Genomic DNA, 5,645 nt, shown 5'->3' with positions numbered 1-5,645 from the left:
CGGAAATGCATGTATGTACGCCATGAAAATGTAGCTATACCAAATGGAAGAGATTCAACTGTCTAATGTTATAGCTGTCCCTCACCCAATCAATGACTGGATACAATATGGATCCAAAATTGCAATGAAAAAAAGGACACAATTTTGTAACCTCTCTACTTTTACTTTAAGTTCAAATAGCCCATAGACATTGAGAACAAAATCTATTTTATTTGGAAGTTAGTGGAAGTCAAATCTTTTTTTTCCAATGAGGTTGTTAAAATTTGTAAACAGACGGAGATAGAGATAAACTGTGACATTCAATGGTTTTCCATTAGTGGGAATTGTTTACTAAAATACCAAATAAAAACCAAGCTAATTTTATCTTATAGATGATATTAGTTCAACATGTTTTGCCAAGTGAGTAATGGAAGCGACAAAGGAGAAGGTAATGACCTAGACACAAAAACCAGGAGTTTTGAAATTCCCTTAATAAAAAAAAGAGTCTGTTTCACAGTTTCTTCTCATCAGATCACAGTTTGAATTTTTTGCTTTTAATGAATTTCCATCTGGATGCTTTCAAGTGTCTAGAAAACTAATTTCTGTCCATGACTGGAAAGGGAAACATAATAAAATCAATAACAGTTGCTGAATTACAAAACTATAATATAATTAGAAATATAAAATTTAGCATAATAATATTATTTTTATTTCTAAGTGTGAATGGGTTATATGTTTACGTACAGTGAACTTAAAGCAGAACTGACTGCAAGTGGGTCCACACCTCTCTCTGTCTAGAGAAGGTTATACTATGCAGGGCCGTCTTTCCCATAGGCCACAATGGGCAGGTGCCCGGGGGCCCATCGGAGGAAGCCAAAAAAAAACTGGAAAAAGAAAAGAAGAAAATACTTACCATGCTGTCAGCTGGCGATCCGGCTCCCTCCCTGGTCTCCTCCTCCGTCGCGCTCGCAGTGGATGTCAGGCGTGACATCATCACGCCCGCCCGACATCCATCTGTCACTTAACACTTGAGCTGTCATCTTGCTTACCAGGAGCTCCTTGCATCTCTTCAGATCTGGGTAAGTTGGAAACAAAGAGAAGACATTGGGCCCGATTCATCAAGGTACGCAAACGCATACGCATCTGCGAATTTGCTGTGCGCATGCGCTAAACGGCACTTACGTTACGCAAAACGCCAGTTACGCTACGCAATCACGGCAGATACTACTCTCAAAGTCAACGTAATCTCAAAAGACAACGCAAATAGATTTGAGATGGCTGCTGACCACTTGAGAACAAAGGGGTGGGAATGGGCGGAGAGTAGGCGCGGACTGGGCGGAGATGAGACAACATTTGAGTAAAGTAGGCGTTATGCATATTCACTTGAGAACAGTAGGCGTTCCCTCTTTCCAGTTGAGTGAAACTGACGTCACTCCTGTCTCAAATCTTTCCCAAAAGTTAATAACGGCCAGGGTCATGTTTAAACCCAAAAAACCTAGCGCAAACAACTGTTAAAAGACTTTAGAAGCATACTCTCAGTATGAAAAAAAAAGAAAAAAATTATGCTAAACAAACACACGTATTAATATTAGGATTTTTAATTTTTAAAAAAAATATATTTTTTTTTTTATTATAGTGCACTATGCTGCTTGCTGCCTCTTCAGTAAAGAGGCCTGGCTTTTATGGGCCCTCTACACTGCAGTTTGGTATGCTATGCAGATATATTTTCTACTATCACTCCCTATCCATTCCGGCTGCAAAATGGAGTGCACACTCCTTCCACATTCATTGAGGCTTCTGGAATGGAGTGCACACTCCATTCCACATTCATGACAGTTTCCAAAATGGAGTGCACACTCCATTCCACATTCATGACAGTTTCCAAAATGGAGTGCACACTCCATTCCACATTCATGACAGTTTCCAAAATGGAGTGCACACTCCATTCCACATTCATGACAGTTTCCAAAATGGAGTGCACACTCCATTCCACATTCATTGAGCCTGCTGGAATCGAGTGCAACGTGCCATGGCTAATTTGATCAATTGTGTTAAACTGTTAGGCAAACATTCTGCTTTATCATAAATATTGATTGCAAATCTCTTTGGATTCTCAGCAACTAACAAATAACATTAGTCTCAATATGCAACATGGATGATTTGACACTTGTTGATGGTGGCTTTTCAATATATTTAAAAATAAATACACATAGAATAACTGTACACTTTTTCAAGGAATTTACACCCATTTTATTAGCTATTGTAAACGAAGTGTTCGATTACCACAGGCTAAGTTTTATCACCAACACAAATATTGTAAGGAAATATCCTTAATCCCTAATTAAGAATCCCTAAGACCCAAGTGAATTAGTGAGGTCTTGAACACATGTTTGCAAGCTTCAAAGGTGCCTTGGCTATCTGCTACGCCACTGTACAAGTAGTGATTAAAGCAGAATAGAATAACAATGAAAGATGAGCATCTTTTAAGGACAACAACTTATTATATACGTAGGGTATATAATAAGTTGGGTATCCTTGAAAGATGTTTAAAACTCCAAATATGTTCACATATTATACATGGTAGGAACTGGTATATGGTGAGTTAAAATGTATGCATATGGAATTATATCCATGTTCATTAATACAAATCAAAAGTATAATAATATTGCTACCATTTTTGTGTTCTCTTTTTCTACTTCTGGGAGTATCGATTTACTATGTCTTTGCAATCAAGTCTTTTGCTACAACTCCTTTCATCTCTTGTAAGTGATCACAATGTTCAACATGACAGGCAGATTACACATCAAACCATATACAAAAGCACTCTTACATAAGTCACAGAGTAGAGTAAATGCGCTCAAACATTGACATAAACAAAGGTAAGTCACATACACGCATGAATCGGGGGTCAAACTCATTACCTTATCATTGCAAGGTTAGTTCTTTATCCACTAAGGTATACTTCAGATAGGAAAACACACACCAAACTGCACAATAACTTTTTCGGCCAGCTGAATCGCTGTCTTAGGTCTGTCAAATCTGGCCGGTTGCATTTATTGTTAACGGAATGACGGATAAGGCGCTATAAAAACCATAACCCTACATACACACACATAAAATTACAAAATGCTTGTCAAACGCATCAGGACTTTGAAAGACTTGACCATGTTAAGAATTGAGGGGGAATTAAAAAAAAAAGGAAAAAATTGCGTGTCTTGCACTATGTTACAAGCATTTGCGTATTTTTATTCCTATTATACTTTACTGAGTATGCTTAATGGAGCCTCGTAAATGGCTCTGTGCTTATGGTTGACCTGTGGGCTCGAACTCCTGCACTTAGTACTGGTGGGTGGAATACATAACCACTACACTATAGTGTCACACATTAATTTTCCACATGTTAATTCAATACATGTAAATGATTTTTAGGGAATATGATTATAGCCCAATCAATTTATTCTTTATTATTGGCACAGTAATAAAAGCGAAGCGCATTATTGACATCTGTAATAATAGTTTAAAAATCGACTCACCGTACAATGAAGAACCTTAGGTTACATGCCAGCATGACTTTTAGTCAAAAACAAAATTGTTTCATTGGTACGCAGCTGTCAGCTCTTAATGATTTCTGTTTACCATACTCTCCGGCGTACGCACCGGCATTTAATTACCTAATTAGAGTGGTAGTTAAAAATACCTTGCTACCAGTTCTGTGTTGTTGTGAGTTTGACAAATCAGGGTAAGTAGAGTGTAGATGGGCAAATGTTTTTTTTTATCAGATGTTTATTGCAGTACCTTGCTCAGTACGCACTATGTTTAAAGATGTAACTTTAAAGTATGTTTAAAGATGTGTGTGTGTTGGTGAGCAAGAAATCTCTGTTGTTGCAGAAAGGGCTTAATGTACTGTGCTGGTGGTTTGTATGTTGAATGTTAGTGCAAAAGTGTTTGGTTAGCTGTGGAGTTTTAATATTTAGTCCACTGTGTATACTTGGAGGCGGAACTGCATACAGTCCTCTAGAATGTAGTGTAATCTTTCAATATTATCCCTATTTTTTTATTTTATTTTTTTCTTTCTTGTTTACCCTCCCCCACAGCTATTTGGGTCTGCTGGGATCTTGACTAATCTTGTTGTGTGCCATTTTAAGACGATCTTGTGTGTGTGGTAAGTATAAAACAAATATAGTTTCTTGCATACCCCTTGTTACAACACCTTGCAGTAATAATGGCCATGGTTTTTGGAATAATTTTCTAGTGCTATAATAATTTTTTTTTAAGTGGTGTTTTTTGCCCCTACCTTAAACACATTAGCACTCTGTGTTAAGTGTTTCACTCCCTTCACATTTCTATGGCACATAAAGGTCAATATAACTAATCTGATTTGTGAAAGGGTCTATGGCGATGGTAAGTATCACGCTTGCAAGCACTTTGGTGGTTCAATATGACTATATGGTGTTTGGACAATAAATAGGGTTTGTTTATGTAAATATGTTTTTAATGGTTTTTTTTCTTTTTTTTTTTACATACAAACTCGCCTTCCACATTACTTTCATCTACTTATGGACGGTCCTTTTACACCATTAAGCGAAAGCATGAATAACGACACCATTGTAAGTATTGGTTGTGTAATTTGTGCCAAAGTCAGACAATGCAAAGTCTAATAGTTTCACCTAAGTGCTGGTTTGTGACCTCTTCCTTTTCAAACATATACAGGCACTCCTGGACTTTCACTACATTATGTATCACGAGGGGCGTGCTCCTGTGCCCTGTCCTAACCAGCAACTACGCCGACGTCGCCGTCCGAGGGAGCGCATCTTCAGGGCACGTGTCAGCCTCTTTGGGATGTCAGATGCGGATGTTAGATTTCATCTACAGGCTAATGTTTGTTTATTTTTAACTTATTTTTATTGTTTGCTACACTTTGGACAGTCCAGACTTTACACACTTGACGATTGTATTTGCTAAGTCACAAAAGGCATTAATGGTGTAGTATGTAGATGTCCCCTAGTGTCATAATGTGCTAGCTAAATTGTGACCATGTAAATGTGGCGTAACTCTGGTTATTTATCCATGCAAGGTTTATAGGTAATAGTTTGGCACATATAGTGTGTTGTAGTGGTAATTTTTCTAACTGTGTTTTAATTTTCTTATATCTACAGCCTGTATCTAACACCTGGCGTGGAGTGCTGGTCTTTGTGGCATTAAACTGTTTATTTTGTTTGCTTTTGGGAGTGGTGCAATTCGTGTCTCACTACATGTTGAAGTATTTCTCCAGAGCTCGAAGGCTGCCTATGTCTCTTCAGTCTGGCCACATTGGCATCTCTTCATCCAAGGATCTTTGCCACACACAGACCATTAACTTCTTTGCTATATTTTTGTTGGGCTGTTTGTATTCATATATGTAATAAATATATCTTATCCTGCAAATGATTCTGCAATCTGTAGTCATGCCATTTTGTACCATTAATATAGTGCTGTGATTTCTGTTCGAATACACACAAAACCTTGGAAATAGCTTCCCTAACTATTGTGTAACAGGTATACTTTGTAAATATAATATTATAATGTGTGGTTCTTTTGTCCTTTGCAACAGACACACCATAGCCTACAAACACACTCTATGGTGTTTATGTTCAGTTAAAGGAAATGAGTTTAGTTTGGAGGTTTGT

The 5,645-nt window shown here is 37.5% G+C and overlaps 1 long non-coding RNA gene across 1 annotated transcript; it reads left to right on the top strand.

Moving 5' to 3' along the window:
- Window positions 1-3,879: 3,879 nt before the first annotated feature.
- Window positions 3,880-4,700, top strand: LOC142150002 (uncharacterized). The gene is made up of 3 exons (XR_012690962.1): window positions 3,880-4,141; window positions 4,562-4,586; window positions 4,690-4,700. It is a non-coding gene; the product is annotated as an uncharacterized LOC142150002 (long non-coding RNA).
- Window positions 4,701-5,645: the final 945 nt, after the last annotated feature.

Source organism: Mixophyes fleayi, chromosome 4 (genome assembly GCF_038048845.1).
Source record: "Mixophyes fleayi isolate aMixFle1 chromosome 4, aMixFle1.hap1, whole genome shotgun sequence".
NCBI classification, from domain to species: Eukaryota; Metazoa; Chordata; class Amphibia; order Anura; family Limnodynastidae; genus Mixophyes; species Mixophyes fleayi.
Note: the sequence above shows the minus strand (reverse complement) of the source record. Positions and strands in the feature narration are given on the sequence as shown.